The sequence below is a fragment of the Lagopus leucura genome, unplaced genomic scaffold, assembly GCF_019238085.1.
Source record: "Lagopus leucura isolate 7727_CA_CO unplaced genomic scaffold, USGS_WTPT01 Super-Scaffold_100002, whole genome shotgun sequence".
In the NCBI taxonomy this organism is placed as follows: Eukaryota; Metazoa; Chordata; class Aves; order Galliformes; family Phasianidae; genus Lagopus; species Lagopus leucura.
Window position 1 is genome coordinate 41,603,336 of NW_024962263.1, and position 22,057 is coordinate 41,625,392.

Here is a 22,057-nt window from a genome sequence, read left to right on the forward strand (position 1 = left end):
TCAGAAGCCACTGTATGACCTCACAAATTTGTAACAAGGTAAGTTCTTTTCCTTTTAAAATTTAGAATAATTCAAATTTATACAAGAAAGAGAGAGAGAAGAGTCTATCCCTATGTTTCCAGCTGGAGATCTTTATATTCAAATTGTCTTTCTAGATTTCTTTTTCCCTTTATATACATTTATTTGCAGTAGTTGTAATCATTATAAGTATTTCACAGTACTGAGGAAGCTTCAAGCAGTGATCAGTGATCAAGAAAAAAAAAGCTAGTTCCCCTTTCCAATGTTCAACCCCAAACCGTGCCACTAAACAAGCCAGATTTTTCATCTGCTGTCATGCTCCATTGCACATTCCAAAGAAATCTAGTATTAGAAAATGGAAGCTGATATCTCTGGCAGTCAGAAATCAAGTAGGCTTTAAATCTTTTAGGGAAATTATTTTGTGGAGACAGTGCTTTAGAAGGTGTGATAGCGCTACATGTTGCAGAATCCTCATTTGTTACCTATCACTTTGTCAAGTGTTTGTATACGTGGCTCCTATGTTACAACAAACTTGAAACTGTAACCAAAATGGGAATAACTGTGCTCGCATTAGAGATTTTGCCAAATCACTTTTGCATGACCTACTAATACATTTCATACTTTGCTGATAGACTACAGGGCACACCTCCTTCCTTTGGGAATGTCATCACTCAGTAAAATGCTAAAAACAGCTTCAGAGAGGATTTAGCATCACTAGTACTGTATGATTATTTCCTCTGTATGTATATGTTTGTGACAGTTTTGGCAGCTGCTTTGGAAAATTAACTGTACATTTTCCCTTGACATTTCCCTCCTATCATTGTCTAAAACAATGAGTTTTGGACAAAATTAGGTCCACGTAGGGCAATAGCTGTGTGGGTTCAGCTGAGATAAGACAGAAAAAGTTTTCTTCTGCTTGCTGCTACTGGCCCTGAAGCTGCCAAATCCCACTCCCTCTGCTGCCCTGAGCTCGGCAAACAGCCCCAGCCATTGTCAAGCACTGGGGGTCACTGAATTTGGCTCTGTGAATTAGAGCAGTGCAAATCTGACAGCACTCAAACAGCAAAGACCAAGGGGCAGGGCCATAAAAAATCTGATATCTACTGACCTGCTTATGTTCAGAATACAGAAATAGGTATCACTGGATGTGTGAAAAAAATTTCCCTTTGTGCAAAGGGTTCAAGAGGGAATTCAATCCTCTTTCTGAGAGACAATTTCACACAGTTCCTGGTGAGATAAAGATTGAGGCTCAAAATAGTTACAACACAGTCTAGAAAAAATTGAATTAGAGGCAAGGTAAGTGAAAAGGTCTTTTTTGTAAGCAGGAGAAATATACCCCTGAAATTGAAAGAAAAATATTGCTGGTCTGAAATTGGTCTGTATTTTTTAAATAGAGTTTAAATAGGACAGATTTGAACTGAGAGAAGTACATAAAAAATAAATCTAAAAATAGCCAGCCACTATTAGCAGCTGCCAAACATGCCTTGGAATTCTGATATAATTCAGTGTGGTCTGGAATGGACCCTGTACTGCAAATCACAGCCCTCAGGTGCCAAGGTAGTAATGAGATACGTCAGAAACTGTGCAAAAATTAAAAATCAGACAATACCATGGGCACACTGAACAGATATAGAATTAAGGACACTTGGAGGACTCCATTAGAGCATACTCTCTAGTGAGCTCTCAAGTGAGAGGTATTTGTCCTCTTTTGTCCCCTGGGCTCCTCTCCACACAGCCCTGTGATCCTGGGTGCTGGCGGGGATTTGAACTAGCAGAGTTCTGGGAATCTGCTGGCAGGCGTATTCCCTGAAGTTAGATTTGCTCAGCATCAAAGGAATAGGTTTGGTCTTCTCTCAGAACTGAAGTATGTTTTAGTTACTACTTGTGTTTCAGCATAGCCAGGGGAAGAAGTTGAGAACAAGGCCCCAGCAGTGGTAGACTCCTCTTCTGGATCAGCAACGTTCCACACAAATCAATATGCTTCATGCTTCCAAAGGTGATGCAAGGTCCTGGATCTTCTGAATCCTCCTTGTGCCTCCTTCAGAACCTTTCATTGCAGTTGAGTCTAGATTAATGAACATGTCAAGTGTCAGTGTCTCTTGCCCAACTGTATTGACTAGGGATATGATTCAAATGCCTAGACAAGGACATCGGCATAGCCATTCGGTTGTAGACATTTACTTACCTAGATCCAGTGGGGAGGCCAGGACACATCTAACTGCTCATCGAGGTTCTGTGTGTCATGTCTTCCAGTCCCGTGTGCTTCTTAGACTTCTTAAGGGATCTCAGATGGTAATAGATGCCTGTGTGTGAGCAGCCGAATTAAGTCCCAGCCCAAGTACATCCTGTCTGGTCTCTGGAGGGATCTTTGCCTTGCAGCAGGCCACAAATTCCATGTGAACTGAGTAACAGAATGTCAAATGAGAATCTCAAATGGCACAAGATAGCTAAGATTTAGGAAACTGAATTGACTTTTTAATCACCTTTGTGACAATGGTGCCACAGAGAGCTGCCTTGTCATAGACGCCTACAGTGTATGCACCTAAATTTAGGTGTCTGAATCATGTCTTATAAATGCAGTTTAATCACAGCACCAAGGCTGCTTTCTTTTTCTGGGTTGTAGCATCCATGACCCACTTGAGTTCATGATCTTAAGGAATACGGGCCTGGCAGTAAACAGTCAGGACCCTGAACTTCAGGAGGGGGATATTCCAGCTGTTGAAGGAATTATTAGATGGAATCCCCTGGGAAACTGTCCTTAAGGACACAGAAACAGAACAGAACTGGTAGCTCTTTAAGGATGGCTTTCTGAGAGCATAAGAACTCTCCATCCACCATCAGAAAAAATCAAGTAGAGAAGGCAGGATACTGGCATGGCTGAACAAGGACCTGCTAGTCAGACTGAGGGATAAGAAGGAAAAGTACAGACATAAGTGGCCTAGGAAAAATTCAGGGATTCCACGTGGACATGAATATGGAGATATGGATTTGAAAGCTGAAATATTAGGTGAATAAAGAATTGCTTGGATGGTCACAGCCAATGTGTTATGGTCAATGGCTCTATGTCCAGGTAGAGGCCATTCATGTGTGATACCCCCCAGGGGTCTGCTTTGGGATCAGTGCTCTCCAACACCTTTACCAAGGACTAGATAGTGTGGATTGAGTGTGCCCTCAGCAAGTTTTGCTGATGACGCAAGCTCATGGTGCTGCTGATAAAATAGAAGGAAGGGACACCAACCAGAGGTACCTGCACATGCACGAAAAGTGGGCCAGTGAGAACCTAATGAAGTTCAACAAGGCCATGTTCAAGGTGTTGCATTCAGATCAGGCAATCTCAGATATGAGAACAGAGTAGGAGAAGAATTCGTTGAGAGCAGCCCAGCAGAGAAGGGCTTGGGAGTTCTGATCAATGAAAAGCTGGACATGAGCCAGCAGTATGCACCTGCAACCTGGAAAGCCAGCAGCAACTGAACTGCATCAAAAGAGGGGTGACCAGCCAGCAGATGGAATGTCCTATCCAGAGTACTGCAGCCAAGTCTGAGGCCCACAGCATGAGAAGGATTCAGATCTGTTGGAGTGGGTCCAGAGGAGGGCTGCAAAGATGCTCAGAGTGCTGGAGCACCTCTCCTATGAAAAAAAGACCAAGAGAGCTGGGTTTGTTCTGTCTGGAGATGATTCTTCAGTCTAAACAATTCACTGTACAGCACTGTACATGACATGAATCATGCAAAGCTCCAGGTTAACTCCTTGGTATAGCACTCTGCATGGGATCTGCATATATATCCACATGTAAAAGCGTTCAAAAGAGTACAAGAGCTAGTATGAGCAAAGCTAGTTGCAATCAAAGAAATTCAGGAAACATTTCTGGTTGTTAAAAAAAAAAAGGCACCTTTTCCTGGCATTGTTTCCACACAGTTCATGAAACAAATCTCTCTTGCAGTGTAGTACTGTGTTGAAACAAGAGCTGATGCATACATTTCTTCTAACTTCTAGAAAGTGTTTTGAAGGTACTTAGCATAATTATTCTCATGTGACTCAAGTATGTACCAGACCTGGCAAGCTGTATCTCCTTCCCTAGAGATTTGCTGGGCAGACACATATTGAATCTTGAGTTATTTTCTGCTATCAGTGTGCAGCTTGTGGCTGCAATACCCTATTTCAGCTTAAAGCTGTAGGCAGTACTTCATGGAATTTTTATTTCTGCTGCTAGAGCTACTCATTTTTCACTGATGGAAAGGGCACTCAAGGCACCAAGAACTCATCTGCCACTGCTGGAGGGAAAAGGCCCATAAACACTTCCTAGTGTCAGGAGCTTTAGTTTTCATATCATAGTCTAAATGGCAGAAATTCAGCTTGCTCCAACATGGTATCTCATTGGAGCTGCCCCTGTATCTCCTGTCTAAGTCCTCCTGTATAGGGTCCTCAAAAGCCAGATCTATCATACCTGGCAGCTGGTCTGACACCTACCTCTAAAACTGATTCTGACTTCCAGGAATGGCTGCAAGTGGATGTCAGGTACCAGGTCACTGCCCAAGATGGAGAAGGCCAGCAGTAATGATGCAGGGACTGTCTGCCAGCAACAGCTGTAAGATGAACTCTGCAGCATCCAGTTAATGTGTGACCAATGAAGTATTTGTAGCAGGTTTGTGCTGTTGAAGGAAGCAGTGCAAGCCCTTGGTGTGGGATGGGATCTAGCCTTTCTGTGGACTTTCCCAGATGTAAAATATAATGCTGCCCCAGCGAAAGGATTGGATAGTTAATTATATTTTCCTAGACTGAGTTAACTGTATCTCCACCCTCTTTCAGTTTTCTTAAGTATTCCCCAGTTATGAGATCACAACTGTACACTAGCAAGATGTGAACTACTTCATATAAACCCAGGCTTTACCTCAACTGAAATTTCAAGAGTAAATTCTGGAAAAGGCTGGCTGGTTTTGTCCCCGTTGCTGCTTAATGTGGAGTACTTGAAGGTTGCAACTGTTGAAAGTAATGTAAAGTCATTGGAAACTGTTCTTGAAATAGTTAGAAAATGACAAGCAATAATCAGTAGGAGATGGTATCCGGTAATATTTGTGCTATTTTGCCACAGACATTCCCGTAAGCTTGAAGGAACCTGAAAGACCACTGGCTCAGTGAGCCTCAGAACTTTAGCACATTCTTTTCTTTAATTAAGAGCCTTGTAATGCGTTAAGAGTGCTACTGGAACTCTTTTTATTATAGCAAGAAAATACCTCTTCCCTGAAGAGCTTACAATTTACATAAGGCAAATGTTGTACATTTCCTGTGTGTTTTCTCTAAATGTACTATCTGTTGCAAATTTAGAATGGCTCAGTAGATGGGGCTGGAATTATTTCCCATTAAGTGAAAAGTCCCGTCAGGCTCCATATATTCAGCCAGCAAAGTGTTTGTGGGAAACCCTATTTTTAAAAAGGTTCTTTAAGAGGTGTTTGGAATTACTTGTGCTGCTGTGTCACAGAACTTGTGTATTGTAAACTCAATGTATTTTTCACACAGATTTTGGAAGATTCCTATCAGCCCCTGGGCTTTGAGCGATTTCTGAACTACAAATGAGCTTATATGTATAGCGTGAAGAAATGATAACCAGCAGCTGTCTTGTTAGTGGTTGCATGATCAGTCCTTCAGCTGCTACGCTAACTTTGTACACAAAGTCCAAGGACAGATACAAAATGCAGTCCTTACAGTTTCATATTCAATCAATTTGTTTTCAAAGTTAAATAAATAAACACTTTATGAAGAAACTTATTTTGTAAAAGGTCCTTTCAAAGCCAATTGAGCTATCCAGGAGCTGATGTATCTCTGGAAAGATTTCGAAGTTCCATAGCATGAGTAACATGCTGTATCTGCTCTGGGATCACTCTTTAAGAGAGAATTGGTGCTGATACACCTTGCCTGCCCCACTGTTACAATGAAGCCCATTTGCTCCTGCATTAGACATTGCGAAGAAACATTCTATGCCCTTTACTTTCTGGTAGGAATTAGCTTCTGTCTCTTTTTCTTCCAAGTTCCATGAAGACTTGAACACTTCAGTATTGTGAGAGCTGTCAGGCAGCAGGTACTACTTATAAGCCCAGTTTAGATGTCAGAGTACTCATTTAGACCTTGAGGAAATCTTAGGCCACATCAGGTTTCAAAAGCCAGTAAGGCCACTGAAGTATTTTAATGTATTCAGTCCAAATTTTGGAAATAATCCTCTAAAAATATAAGTAAGGACCACTGTGACCAGTGGCAGGCTGAAGCAATTGACCAAATCCTTTCCCAGAGTTTTTCTCCCTTACTCAGATTCTTCAGGGGACAATTCTGTGCCTTTGTCTCATATCTCTGCAAACAAACGTGCTCTTAAAGTATGTAACATGGTAAACTGTAGTGTAACTGATTATGGGAAACTTGCAGGAAAATTTTATATTTGCCTTTACATGGCTGTTTGCCAAAATCAGCAGGCATTATAAAATAAGTATGTAAAAGCCAGAAATCCTCCAAATAGGCATGCTCTTATATGCACACTGAGATAAGCCCAGAATAGTTATTAAAATGTGCTTTTGTCAGTTATGGTTCTAAACCACATCTTTCAATTATTACTGAGGGAAAAAAAAAACAAATAACAAAACAATGGTATTCCATAAATAGGGCTTTTGGATAAACCTTTGACATCCAGGATTACATGATTTAGCCTCTAATTTCCAACATCTGCTTTAGATTGACCAGCAGATATTGTCAATACCAATTATCCTGGGGCTTAGCAGCTAAATCATAACTGTGAATCTCGATGATTGCATGGCTCTTAGCCTCCAATTTCTGGGCTGTTATTAACAACACCACATTTAGTTGTGCCTAATAAAACTTGGTGTTTTATTAAATTTAAGGCATATGCAGATTTGCAACAATCTTGTTATTTTCTTTCTGATGTCCTTCAGCTGGATTATAGTACAGTTTGCATTGCTTTGCCCATTGGTGGGTGAAATTTTCTGTTAGTCATCCAAGTGAAAACCAACGCAGAGAACTCTGCATGAAGTTGACAGTAAAAAAATACTGCATGCAAGAAAAAGAACACGTGCTTTTAAGACCACTACTGATAATGTTGACACCTCTTCCAAAGCCCAAACTACTTCTGGAGAGCAGGGCTTACCTTTGTCTGCCTACTGCTTCTCTCCACTGTATCTTTCTCCTTTCACTGACTGTGAGGCACTCCGCAGCTCTGCTGGCAAAAGGGACAATAAACCACACACACACAAGGACACAATGACTTTGTTGTCAGCAATAGCATTCACTAAAGACTAGAGGCATGATAAAAACAATAAGGTTCATGGCTTTTTGCCAGCTGGCAAATATAAGCTTTTGTAGGACTTGATCTGTAGGATGAACGTAGAACTAAACAAAACATCTCTCTTCCCTGTTCTTAGCTAGATAAGAGCCAACATTTGAACAGTTCAACTAGTGGAAAATGTCCTAATAGGAGTTAAAAGTAGTAATGTTCATAGAGGTATCCTCTTCTTCAGTGAGCAGTCATCAGATTAGAGAGAAGTGTTGCTCAGGGTAGGTTACCTCCTTTGGAGTATGAGCTTATGTACAATCAATGAATGTACAGCTGTTATAGTTATGAAGTATACCAGAGAGCCTGCCTACGTAGCAATTACATCAAAGCAGAAAAGATAGGATTCTTACCTGTATCCTAGGCTCACTTACGAAACTTCAGCAAAGCGGATCTCCAGAAGAGATCCTTCCCTAGTGGCAGCCAGCTCTTAAATAGGTCTAGGAGAGGTGCAGCCAGGCTCCATCCCTTTGGCAGCACAGCTGAATTGCCTTCACCTGTGCTCCCGTGGCTGACTCATGGCTCACTCAGGTGATCAGTCAGAGGTTCAGGATGTGATTCAGCAGTTCCCACACAGCTTGCAAGGAGGAGATCCTCCACTTCACGCTGAAGATCTGTAACATGTCTTATTTCTACTGACTTTCTTCATATAGAAACTGCAGCTCCCAACTTGTAAATCCTGTTTCTCAGAGGTAGCCTTTGGATATGTATAAGCACCAGAAGCATACTCAAGAACTAGGAGTCACATCCATGTCCCCCATATGGCTAGTGATGAAAGAAGCTATTGAGGACTTTTCCTGCTGCCAGAAGTGTCATGGACTATAGGTTGAAATTTTATTTTCCATCAGTCCTCAGGACCATATTTAAGAAACTCTCATTGGTGGTGTGTATGTCAAATGCTGTTCCCATGCTTCTCTAAGTGGTTGATTCCAGGTCAACAGTTTCAAGAGGTGAGAGAGTTCAAATCTCCTGAGAAGAGAAATGTACAATCCATGAAGGTGGAAAGATTGGGTTATGGAACAAATCCTCATCTGGATGAAGTAATCTGCTCAGATGTAAGCATTTTTACATATGGAGGAAGTGTAGCTAGGGGCAGAAATAATCCACATTTTTAATTTAACTTCATGCTATGTCACAATTCCCATGTTCAATACAACATTACAACTCTCTGCAGAAGATCATGTATCTTCATGATATCTGGCTAGAAAATTAAAAGAAAAATATTTTAACTCATTTTTTTTTATGCAACATTGCATACTAAGACCTTGCTTTTCTCTAAAGCATAGCAAAAAAGAAGGAAAGTATAATTAGATGTCACAGTGCTGTGATTGTTTCTAATTCATTGGACGGATTAGTTGTCAGCAGGATAAATGAATAATCCATAGACAACTCATATTACCATATTTATGTGAGTGGGATTTCTAAAAGAAAAACAGTCAATAAAAATGAAATTGAAAATGAAAATATTGCTACAGAACAATATTACAAATGCATGCTACAAGTGAAAATAAGATGTAATAAAAAGTGAAATGTGAAGGCTTTTAGATCTTCCTAGTATTGTTTATAAGTTATATTGTTTATATGCCAAGTATCAGCTCAGCATTTACAGCACGCTCTCTAATTTAATCTGGTTTTTATTTAGACATGAGATGAGTGATATGGGTATAAAATGAGTAGATCTTAAAAATATATATACTAGTTCTAATAGCAATGGAGAAAACAGTTTGTTATGCTTAAGCAAGATGCACAGTCTGGAATAGATGTGGGCATTTGTAGAAGGCATTTTGAAAAAAAAAAGGTCCCATCTCCTCAACAGGGAGGACATTATTTTTAGAAATCAGGAAGGAGAAGAGGAGATGATCTAGTTATCTAACAGGATATAAATAAGAGATTTTGGGGAGATAAACAATGAGCCAACCTAATCAGAAGGGAATAATGTTCCCGTGTTAGACCAATAGGAATTCTCCCCATTTCCCCCCAGTGACATGAAGGAGTGACAAGTAAAATTTACACAGTGCCACATGGGATATCCTGTATACATCACATTTCTTTGACCAGATTTTGTCTTCCTGTTCTCAGTGAGTTTGCTTTACTTACCACACCAGAAGGTTAGGCCAGTCTGGGAGGCTTGAGATGATACACCACACAAAATACCAACTACTCAGAAATATCAGAAGTTGGATAAGAACTGCTGAATTGGTGTTTGTGTTGAAAACTGAAGACTAAGAAGTCTTAAATGTGGGAAGGGTGTAGTGCTTCACAGACATGGAAAATACCAATTTCCAAATACCCATCAGTCCACGTAAACACTTCTGTAACTTAGTGGCCACATAATCATGGTGGTGAGCTCATAGGAAGAAGCATGAGATTATGATCTGGAGGAAAAGCTGTAGGAAGTCTGTATACAGAACACATCAGTCAGTAAAACAACTCTAAAAACACCCTGGGGTTAACACCCCTCTGCATGCATGAATCTCCAGACACTAACAGAATTTCTAGGGGACACTCGTAGAGGAGCCTTGCAACCATAATGCTGAATTAACTTGCTTCAAAACCTTATGTCCTTTACATTAAGAGTACTGTCTGCTCTAAACACAGCAACCCTAAGGCTGAACACACTCACAGATGGGCAAATCAGGACCACTGCCAGCAAGAGCCACAGAATTTCCTTAATGAAGAAGGAGTGAGTGACAGACTCCGTCCTGGATACATCCTGTGAGTAGAGCATGTGACCCATATTTGAGTCTTATTCTGTAATGGTAAAAGGCTTTTTGAAATCCATTTAAGTCTATTAGTGCTCCCAGAAAATTGTGCACTCACTCATTTTCTCAAAATAAATATCCTGGACTTAATGGAGCATAGTGTCCTTTTACTACCAGTACCCAAGAACTCCAATTATGCATTATTAAGCTATTAAACGGAACTGAATGAAAAGAACTGGCACTTACTGGCAAGATCACTCTTCTAAAATGCCCTGTAATAAGTTGTGGAAAAATTAGCAAGCAGTTATAAAACTACCATCTCCTACCAGCTGCTATCATTTGGCTTTATCTAACTGTTAGAACATATTATTTATGAGCACATCTTATGCATGCACACATATACACAGAGGGACACACATACAGAGCTCTACCTGTACTGTCATACAATGAGCCAGCTGGGGATTTCAACCAGCCAGCTCACACTCCTGATCATGTTTTAGGCTTTCTCTTATGAAGACAACATGTCCTCTGGAGGACAATGAAATTCACAGTAAAATCAGATTGCATGTAGGGTTCTACAAACTTCAGAACATAAAGCAAAAACCTTCCTGAGCCCCCAGAGAGCTGACAGTGCTGACAGTGTATTTTGGTTACAAATGAATCAACACTGGAGCTTGTATCTGTTGCATGTAGGAAGTATGAAAATGGGGAAAATCAGACATGATAAAATTTTTACACTCTCGTAAGGTAATACAATCCATAACCTCAGGAATTCCAAGTAAAAAAGCTGATGACAGCACAAAAGGCTTCAGGGAGGTGCAAACGTCACAAAAGATCTCTAATGCCACATCTGCTGGAAAAAAATCAGAAAATAACAAAGTTGTTGCTGATTGCAGAGCTAGCCTATTCAGCCCCTTCTTTGTACCTCTTAGAGTGTGTGATTGTTTCATGCTAATGGGCCTGTTGGTGGCACAGAAGACCATTACAGAGTGCTGCCCACATCGACAGTCCATCGTTGTGATCTTTGCTTCACACCAGATCTACGGTAAAGCAGTGCCTTCATTGTGTGGCCTGTTCAATGCTCAAGTGCATTATCGTATATTTTATTTCTTTTATTACTCTTTCTATTTTTGTTTTTCAACATTGATCTTATGGGTGACAAGCACTCCCGAGTTATGACTGAGTTGCTTCCTCTCTTTCCTTAATGCATGCATCAAAAGTACATTTGGATCTGCTTGCTCCAAACAGCCATGGTACAAACTGAAAAGAGCAAATAAAAATCTTTATTAATTATGCAGAGCTGATGGTGGAGCTGAGCCAGTGCTACTATCCCTCTCTATATTTAGCAGCACAATGTAGTCCATCTCCATGGAGTTTTATCGTCAAGGAACCCAAGAAGAAAACAGTCTCCCAAAAGGTTATAATAAAATACAATCTATCCCTCACCACATAAAGTTGTAACCCACAATAGCAGTGCTGATTACACCAACACACAGTTACAGATTTATGACAGCAAATACAGTTTTTTCCACTCGGTGATGCATTCAGCACCCATTTAATGCAGTGTTGATACAGACTATTGCTGCCCAAGGCACCGAGGCATAATCTGTTCATCTGTCTGACTCAAGGAGAAGCACTGAAGCCTTTCAGATGCCATCAGACAAGAAATTGGCTACAGCTACAGTTTCCAAAACATCACACAAAGGATTTGATGCCCAAATCCATGTTTACATTCTTTAAATATTAATAGTCTGATCACACGTTTGCTGAGCATTTGTGATCTCTGCCACTATTGAAATCACAGCATCACAGAATTGCAGGGGTTGGAAGGGACCTCTGGAGATCATAAAGTCCAGGTTCTCTGCAATAGGTGGGGAAACGAAACCACCTTCATCCACATTTCTTCACATACATGAACATGTCAGCACGTTTGGTCTAGGAAAATGAATGAGGCTTTAGGGATTTTTTTTCTGGCATAGGGTTAGGATGATGGCTGATACAGGGAGCATCACGTAAAATAACCTCGTCTTATTCCAGCAGCCTTTGATCCTTCTTTCCTAAAACAAAATCAATGAAATACATTTGATCGTTTTTTAAGCTGAAGCTCCTGATAATCACAACCAAATATCACATAATCGAGGCTCCTGGAGAGGTGCTCTTGGCAGAAAAACGGGACCCTGATGGGGGCAGCTCTTGTCACCCGCTAGGGCCCGGCCCGTTGCCCGCGGCGGGACGACGCAAGATGGCGCAGCGGGAGCGCCTCGGTGCGGCGGGCCGGTGCCGGAGCCCAACCCCGCTCCTCCCGCCGCTGGGCCGGGCTGTGCGTATAGATGCCTGTGCGTACGGAATGTACACTGCTGCGATTGAAACGCGGGGAGAAAAGGGTTGTTCAGAAGACAGGACAGATGACAGACAGAGGAGTAGCGGCGGGCAGATTAGGAATTAAAGAAAACAAACGAATCAGGCAGCCCTGGGATCAGTTTCGTGATGCTGAGTCACCGCCCGGCAGCCCAGGCACTGGGGTGACTCTGCTCATTTTCAGCTGCGTTTTCCACAGCCCTAAGGGAGGTGGGGTCTCCCCTCTCTGCGTGCTCTTATGGAAGATGGTGAAACACTAATGCAAAATTATGATTAAAGCCCGATACATAGCAAAGGGCAGAGATGAGCTGATATTCCAGGAAAAGGAGCAGTAAGTAATAGAAGAAAGACTGTAAAGACATATGAACAGCTCAGGCTGTTCTGTAGGTAATAGGTAACAGTGACAGCACCCTGAGGGTGAAGTATGAGAAAACAACTACAATGAGGTTTTTCAGAGCAGTATATCTTTTGTTAGAACATGAGGCAACAAAATACAGTAGAAAACCCTCAGAAGACAAGTTGTCTGTGTGTGTGTTATTATTAATGCAGTAGGAAAAATTGAAAGTGTCTTTGGCTCTAAAGATCTGTATACATCACCGATCTGCTAATAATAAGGGCAAGAAAAGCAAACTGCTGAATAGTGCAAGGAATAATGGATGAACAAAAACCCCAGGTATAAATCTGCTAGTAGGGCAAAGTATGAAGCTATAGTAGCAACCTGCTAAAATTAAACTAGCTTATCTGAACATTAAGTGTACCTCCAGTGCACCTTAACTTGATTCACTGAGGATATGTTTGGGATGCAGTTGACAAGTAGTATTTATTAGTGGGTGAATAGGCTGAATATGAATACAGAGAGAAATAAATGATTGACTGCATTGTTCATATCCTCATAGGGACACAGTGACACTGTACACATTCTTCATGTGCAGGTTGCTCAAGTTACCAAATGCTTCCTATCAGGAGGCTGCACTACCTCTACTGCAGTCTCAGCACTTCCGTGCCTGTTGAAGGGAGCGGCTGCTAGAGCTGTGCCAAACATTTGGTGCCTGCTGCACTGTGCCACTCAGTGAGTACCTTCATTGAGAGTACAAAATCAGACAATCACAGGAGAGTTGAGGAAGGGCTCTCTGGGTCCATCTGGTCCAACTCCTGCTTCAGCAAGGCAACACAGAGCAGGGTGCCCAGGCCCATGTCTGTACAGGCAGGGACCATTAGGACCTGGAGACCAGAGTTCATTTGGCCAGACCCATATAAATATTGTATTTTAGAAAATGGGGGCATGGATGAAAAAGCAAGATAACCCAAGAGAAAGTCCTAAAGCTGAATGCTCAATTCTATGGCAATAATTGAGATCTTATCTCGAATAAATGTAAATAGTCAAAGCCTGCAGTAGGTGTATAGAGGCTCTGTGATGTACCTTATTTCTCGTATTTCTTCTGCTAAAGATGAATTTCAGAGAAAGGAAAGCAAACAAAACCAGTTGCTATTGAGGTTAGCTATGTTCTGAGTACCATACTAGGTGCCTGTTTGCAGAGGTAGTCAGGGTAGAACCTGTTTCTTTTTTGTGCAAGCACACCCTGGGGCTGGCTGAATACAGGTTGGTTTCTGTAGTAAATAATCCCGACCTGAGGTTTGCTTCTGTGTGGAGTGGTTGAACTATATGCAGGGGGAGTCGGAACTGAATGATCTCCTGAGGTCCCTTCCAACCCCTGCATTTCTGTGATTCTGTGTTGATGCTAAGCTGTGTGAATACCATGAACTTCCACAGCACTGTGCCCTCTCTCTTTATCTCATACAGAGCGAGGCAAGGAATTTCAGGCAAGGTTTGCCATCTCTAGACTAGAAAGCAGGAGCTTGTAGACAAGTTGTCTGGCCAGGACGCCAGATCTCAGGAGACCTGGAGAACACAACAAGAACTTCAGGTGGGGCTGAACAGATTGGAAACTCATCTCTGCAAGTTCAGAAGGGCGTGTGTGTGCCTCGGGTGATATTCTGAGGAACAAGGAAATTTGATGGGGAAAACATCATGATTTAGTTTATAATAGTTACCTTTTAATTAGCAGCACTCTGCCTCTTCACCTTGTCTGAGGTGTACTGGTTTCAAGACCTTTGTAGGAGTCATTTCTGAGACTGGAAGGATTATGTAGTGCCTGCCTGACAGTTTACATAGGTGGATTTCAACAGGATAGAAGGCGGTAAATTGTTGTGGGTGCCTACAGCGCTGTAAGCAGATGTAAATGTCAGCCCACCAATACTTCAGAACCATTAAATGCCAACGCTTATTGATTAGTATGCACTTTCTCCTGCTAATGGCACTGATTTGTGAGCAGCTAAGATAGCACTCTGGCATTCATTATCCTTCCACTGACTTGAAGGGGACTCGGCTAATTTTGCCCTTGACTTCTCCAAAAATCCTTTGTAGTGTTGTCAGTGGTCTATAGATGTGAGTTGCATACGCCGTGGCTGGAAGAAAGATCGAGTCTAGTGCCAACCGCAGCACTGAGAACGCAAACAGCAGCTGTGTGTAAGATGCTGCTCATATTTGTGTGTAGTTAGAGAGCTTGGTCAATAAAGAGAAGAAAGAATGAAGAATAAAGGCTGACAAAGCCTCTTTCTTCCCCGTCCACGCCCAAACCCACACAAACACCCGACATTTTACACTCTGTTGTGTCTTGAAAGAAGTCCTTGAGCTATCAGCCAGCATCTTACTCTGCAAACTCCTCAGTTTGTGTTTCCCTTCCCAAAGAAAGGGCAGCATTGATCCCTTATCACTAATGAGAGTAGCAGAGAGAAGTCATTGGACATCCCCCAGCACCAAAACCTGTGGGCTTAGATCAGAAAAACAGTCTTCCTGTGAAGCAATAGGCTATGTCCCGAAGTCAGCTGCATCTCTTCTGCCTGGCAGAGGATGGGCTCTCAGAAATGCGTACAGAGAGCAGAAAGGAACAGGAGTGGGGGTTATTTGAGCAATCAGGCCCGGGAGCAGGATTTGGTGGGCAGGAGGTCTGGGGGTTGGAGATACTGAGCTCTTCCTCCTGGCTGCCCTAGTGGGGCTCTCTCAGGATGAACGATAGAAGAACAATATTTATTTGTACCAAACCCTGGTCCATCATGCTAAGCTGTGAATCTGTGTAAGCCTGAAGGCTTGGCATCTGGAAAGAGGAAGATCTGTGGTAGGAAGGGAGGAGGCATAAAGAATGCATGTTAAAAACCACTAACAATAGCAACTGCAAGGTGCTAGACAGTGTGAGAAGCTGGTATAACAGCTAAATACGTGAAAAGAGGATAATATGTCCTCTTCTGGCACTTCTAAAAATCGTAGATATTACTTAATTTTACGTCATCAGAAAGGTGAAGGGGACTGCATTTTGTCACTTAGAGCCACTTCAAACAGCCGATGTTTTCAGAAGAAAGCTTAAGAACTTCACAGAATTTCAAGTAAATCCAGGAAAATGGAAAAATATTTGTTCTCACTTGTCATCACTCAAGACTTGCAAAAGCCTGAACATCTCCTGACTTCCTCACTCTCACAAACATACAAACAAAAAGCTTTTTGTGTTGAGAGCAAATGGACTTTCTGGGAAGAACAGGGAAGAAAAGATTATCTTTGTTATTAACATGGTCACTCATTTTCAAAAAAGCTTGGGGGGGGCCCCCCTTTATAATATTTGGGAATGCTGAGGTGTAGATAGAGGTCAGAGGCAGCTGAACAGCAGAAGGGTGAGACAAGGATGCAGACAACCCCCTCTGTCACCACCTGCAGTTTCACAGGTAGATCCCCTCTGCATCTAATGGCTCTCAGCTGGAGAGCAGAGCATAGCTTTTTATTTTTGGGAATTCAATAACTTTGCCATAAACACTATTGAATAAGAACAGGAAGAAAAAGAGGAGGAATAACAGGGTACTCACGTGAGCAGAAGTTATCCTTACAGCTGCATAAGAGCTTAGCAACTCACTGCTGATACCAAGATATAAAGTTGCTGAGCTTCCCCACGTGCTTGGAGGTCAGCTGCATCAGCCGCAGTGTATGTGGGAAGGATCTCATGCAGTTTTCGAATGCACAAGGACATACCCTTGGGGAAACAATAGCCCAAATGATGAAACTTTAAGAGAGTGAGAAGAATTCATTAGTCATAAAGAAGTCCTGATGAGCCACCCAGCCACTAGGGAATTTAAGGTCATTCTTGTCAGTAAGAATGCATGTGAATTTCAAAAGCATGTGAAAAGAACCGAATGTCTCAAGAAGTGGATGTGAAGAAGGGAGTAAACAAAGGGGGCTAAGCTTTGTATTTTTAAAACACGTTAAGTCCTCTGCTGAACTAGAGATCTGACACCTGAGAAGTAAAACAAATCTGTGCGTTTGCCTTTCAAAGGTAGTTCTCCACGTTCTTTTGGTTGGTTCCAAAGGAAGATGCACACCAGTGTGTTCAAACTGCTTTCCTAATTAGAGTGAAATCTGACCATGGGACTCCATTGTCACATTGGGGACTACAGCATAATACAGCTCACAAATCACGATTCACAGCCTGCTCCCCTATACAAATGTTGTTTAGCTCTTGATTCATCACTTTCTTCGGTCAGCATAAATAGTTTGGCATCTGTGTTTGGAACTTTTGGAACAGCCGGATTCCTTGCTGGAAGATAAATAATGAATGCAGAATTTCAAGACATTTTTTCATAGTTCCCTGAAATAAGAGCACCTCACAGAAAAAAAATGTTATTTTTTGATGTTTGGTTTTTGTTCCAAAGTTTTTGAACAGAGGGAGTGGATTGGTTCCGCCTTCAGAACTGAGCTCAGATTTGCATCCCTTAGCAGTTCCCTACAGCAGTGGCTTTAAATGTGCTTCCTCATCCCTGATGATTCCATCTGCTCTGCATAAAGTTCTCCGGGCCTGAAGTGCATCTCCTCTCCATACAGGCCCATGGCTCCTCACCTGCTCTCACACACCTCTCAAGGCAAATGAGTCTGGGTGGTTGGTTTTATTCTTTTTTTTTTTTTCTTTTTTTTTTTTTTGTAATGACTCAAATCAAATTCAGGAGTTACTCTGTTGGAATCATTCATTGCTTCACCACTGACTTGCTGGGACAGGTAGATAAATGTAGTGTGCTTTTAAAAATGCTGCCACTGGTCTTTCTGGGGTTTCCATTTCTGGAAGCATAAGAAATACGTAGTGGTATCTCAGTATATTTTGCCAAATGCTGGTGTATTAATTTGGGAATGGACATACTGAAGTGATTTTTAACCCAGCTTGGTAAGAAAATGAAATTCAGGAGGTCAGAATTATGTATGTGTTGTTTTCATCTGCTATGCAGTTTGAATCTGCTGTATAGTTTCAGTCAGATCTTACAGAAGGCAGCCTGAAGTTCTTTGTTCTATCAGTGTCTGTTGTCAAGAACACATTAGTGTGAAGTCAGACCTCATTTTGGAGAGAGAGGACAGGAAGAGGAGTGAGAGAGAAAGTGATCAGTATCCTGATTTGCACAAGGCAACAGCTGGCAGTCTCTCTTTATTAGCCATTAATGAATCCAAACCTTGGTCGTGCTTACATTACTTTAGATTTCCAAGACAGACATGAGGGAAAAATTACAAATGTTATAAACAGTATGTTAAGCAGTGAGCAAGGTGAGGTGTCTGAAATGAGACTCTGGGCATAGTATTTAAAAATACTATGATACACAGTACGTCAATCCTCTAAAGCCACATTCAGTATTTTTATAACATATAAGCACTGGTTTTCTACATTTATGGAAAATTGTATGAGGGGAATCAAATCTGGAAAGTTGTCCACTAACATAGTGAGTGTTGTTGTGTTGTGTGTCGTTCATCCACAATGCACAATAAACAGAGAAGACTGCACAGCGACTGTTACTCTGGCCATTAGGCATTTGAGTAATGAGATTTCAAAAGCTTTTTGCAGGCTTGGTGTTACCCTGGAAGATCTCCTACCCACTATTTGTCTGCTGGACAAAGCACATTTCTTTTCATTTACAAAGTGATTTAATGCACTGGGGGCTTTGAAAGAGACGAACTAAATATCAGCAATGACAGAGAGAGCTGCAAATTGCAGATAGCGAGAATCATTGAAAGTGCTGCAGTTACACAAGTTCCAAGGCATTTATTTCTTTTTAGTCAAATACACCATGACAAGCAGTTTTGCAAATTTGCAATTTTAAGCAGCTACATGTAGAAAAGCACTCAGAGTTTTCACACAAAATGGATGAGAATGTGTTGCTATTTTTTTATTTGCCAGTGGTGTAAGAGCCAGATAAAGAGGGTGACATATTACTTCTACATCCATTTCCATTCCCAGAACACGTGTAACACGTGTAACCCCTCAGCTTTAACAGACAATCTCTGGTGCTCTTGCCTGGAAGTTATTGCCCCCCTTTGCTTTGCTCCATCTGGAGTACTGCATCCAGACCTGGGGCCCCCAGTGCAGCAAGGATGCAGAACTGTTGGAGTGGGTCCAGAGGAGGGCTGCAAAGATGGTCAGAGGGCTGGAGCACCTCTCCTATGAAGAAAGGTAGAGGGAGCTGGGCTTGTTTAGCTTGGGAGAAGTTTCCAAGGAGACCACATTGAGGCCTTCCAGTGCTTGAAGGAGCTTGTAAGCACAAGGGAGAGCAACTTTTTACATAGTCTAGTAGTGATAGGGCAAGAGGGAATGGCTTTAAATGAGAAGAAGAGAAATGTAGATTAGATTGTTAGAATTAAATTCTTTATTCAGAGGGTGGGGAGGCGCTGGCACCGCTGCCCAGAGAAGCTGCGGTGCCCCATCCCTGGAGGCACTCAAGGCCAGGTTGGATGGGTCCCTGGACAACTGAGCTGCTGGGGGGCAGCCCTGCTTAAGGCATGAGGTTGGACTGGGTGGGCTTTGAGGTCCCTTCCAACCAAAGCCATTCCAGGATTCTGTGTGCCTTTGTGCAGCATCTTAAGGGCCCACAGTCCTGCTTTTACTTCTCCAGGTGTGGGGGCAGCTAGTGTAAGACTTCAGGGTACAAGAGGGCCATAGCTTCATGCTAGGTGACATCTTGGTCACCATTTCTCTCAGGGTGATCATTCTGATGTCTCCTCGTTTCCGCCACTTCCATCAGAGTTTCTAACAGAACTACTCAGTCTCGCTGGTTTTCTGATGAATTCTGGGGTACCTCAGGGTGAGTAGCCAAAGAAATAAGTGAATAAATGCATAAAACTTTTAGTTTAAAAAAAAGATAAAGGGATTTTAGCAAGCTTTTGAGGCATTAAGTTCTGCAGACAAAGCTAACACAGGGCATGTGACTGATGCATATTTGCAGGTGGGAAGCTTAGAATAGGCTGAACCTGGAGTTGTCCTTAAAAACTGAGCTGGAATTACTCAATAAAACTCTTGGGTCTGACCATCTTGGTCCTGGCTATGGTCCATTGATCACAATGGGATTTAAGAATGCACATCACTATTTCACTGTTATTTACGAAATATTAGAGCCAGGCTTTTGAAACAATGGGTTAAATTAGTCCTTGTGTATTATTCAGCTGAGCTGCTTCAGACATTTAGTCAGTTGCAGTAACACACTGGAAAATGATCCCTCCATCATTCTCCATTTATTCACACCAAAATCTCAGACTTCTGACAAAATACAAGTATGTTAATAGTCGCTCCAATGTGGGTGCACATCTTCAGACAATTAGATGGAGAACAGTGATGTTCAGAGTGAAGTTGAAGGAAGATAACAACTTTTAGTCTTAAGCTTAAAAGGATAGAGAGATCTAACTAAAGTCTCTTTATTACCAGATTCCTGAGTCAGTCTTTCTGAAACACAGGTATATGTCTATAGAGTTTAGCATGCAAGACCTGTCCTTCTGAATGGTCCCCTACAGTTTCACAGAGTCATAGAACCATGGATCGCTTGTTCAATTAGAACAGTAACTATCTAGAGAAGAAGGATACAATGTCTGCTTAAGAATAGGAAAAAAAAAGAAGAATCACACGAAAATGTAGTGTGAGCACTGCAGTATGAATTTAGCTTTCATAATGGACCACTGGGAAATTTTTTCTCTTTCTCTTTGTGGGAGGTCACAGTGTCCAGCCTGGTGCAGGTGCCCCTGTTGTAGTGTTGTGAGCTGAACTGGACATGTGGAGCTGGTTGGTTTTGCTTCCTGCATGTTTGTGCATGAATGAGCTGGATGAATTTCTTCATCTCACATTATTATGGAAGATAGTTAGGAGTCTTAAAATATAGAAGTGATTTCTCTGGAGTTGTATGTGCGTGGCTGGCTAGGACACAAGGATAGGATTTATTAGTATGCAGTGTGCAATAAGTAGCAATCAATACTTCAGTCTTGGCACGGTTTAACTCTGCAGAACAGTGTGAAGATGCAGTTTATGCCAAATAGCAGCATATGATTTAGTGCAGCACAGATGTATTTGGAATATTTTAATAAAAAGAGGGGTTATGGAAAACATTTGGCAGTCTTGAGCATGTAGCAAATATTCCATTATGTACTGTCTATAGCAGTATAGCTGAGTATGTACATATAATGTAATAAAAAGAAGTTGCATTCTTGTCTTGTAGGAATTTTTACCTTCCATAAAAATATGCTGATTCTTCAGATTTCTAGCAGGGCCAGACTTGTCTTGAGGCACATTTATGCTAAGCTCCACTTTATTTACAGTTCTTGAGATAAGACATAACAGTTCCTAAGCTTTTGTCTGCCATAAGTTTTGCAGTCTCCAGTTAAAGACTCTCTAGGACAACAGGAGGCTGAATGTTGGACTCTGAAGCCCAAATGTTTCTGTTCTCATCTGTGACAGAAGAAAAAGGATTTTTATTCCAATTAATCTGGTTTTGGATTAGGCAGCGTGTCAAAGACTGCCACTATTGTGATGATATTGCCTCCTCATTTTATCCATTAAGCTAATGCAATACAGAAAGCATGCATGTTACAACTAAAACTTAGTTTATCCTTTATTGTAGCACTTAGAAGGAGCTTACAGAGTAACTGTATTCTGCTCTGCCTTGCGTTGAGCTCTCTGGGTCCCTCAGCAGTATGGATGCTTGTGAGGAGACACACATCTGAGAGAAATCCCCGAGCCAGTAGGGATGGAAGAAGAATGCCTTCATTCAACTTGAAATACAGTTCATTTCCTCACTCTGTTCAGGGGTGTGAGCAATAGTAGAGTAAATAACCTTTTAAGGTCCAAATAAATGTGCAAATAGAAACCTTAGTAGAAGAGATATCATACTTAACAAGTTCTGTTATACCTACTTGTACACTGAGTAAGCTAGTCCTTTCTGCACCAGCCCATTTTTTCTTTTCATCTACTGTCCTTTGCAGTGTCCACTGTCAAACCTTTTCCAATGTCCAACCAGTGTTGCATTTCTAGCACATGAAGACTGTCAAGAATTAAAAAAAAATGTTTGAATAATACTATATGTTTAAAATTTTAACTTTTATTTGTTTGCTGATTTATTTTTCTGGCTTATCAGTGGCATACATAGTCTGCAACCACTATGCCAGACTAGAATCTCATTCAATTTTGAGAAAAGTGCATGTTTTTCCTTCTGCCACAAAAAAAAAAAAGAAAGAAAAAGAAAAAGAAAAAGAGAAAGAAAAAGAGAAAGAGAAAGAAAAAGAAAAAGAAAAAGAAAAAGAAAAAGAAAAAGAAAAAGA

At 41.5% G+C, this 22,057-nt stretch overlaps 1 long non-coding RNA gene across 4 annotated transcripts; it reads right to left on the reverse strand.

Annotated features, from left to right (window-relative positions):
* LOC122179056 lies at nt 1-7,737 on the reverse strand. 4 transcript variants are annotated; one of them, XR_006178519.1, is made up of 5 exons: nt 7,699-7,737; nt 7,163-7,231; nt 4,907-4,995; nt 2,204-2,419; nt 1-2,083 (listed from the first exon to the last, which is right to left on the reverse strand). It is a non-coding gene; the product is annotated as an uncharacterized LOC122179056 (long non-coding RNA). The 4 variants fall into 4 exon arrangements; XR_006178518.1 differs by having other exon boundaries at nt 7,163-7,234; nt 7,699-7,730; XR_006178517.1 differs by lacking the exon at nt 4,907-4,995.
* Nucleotides 7,738-22,057: the final 14,320 nt, after the last annotated feature.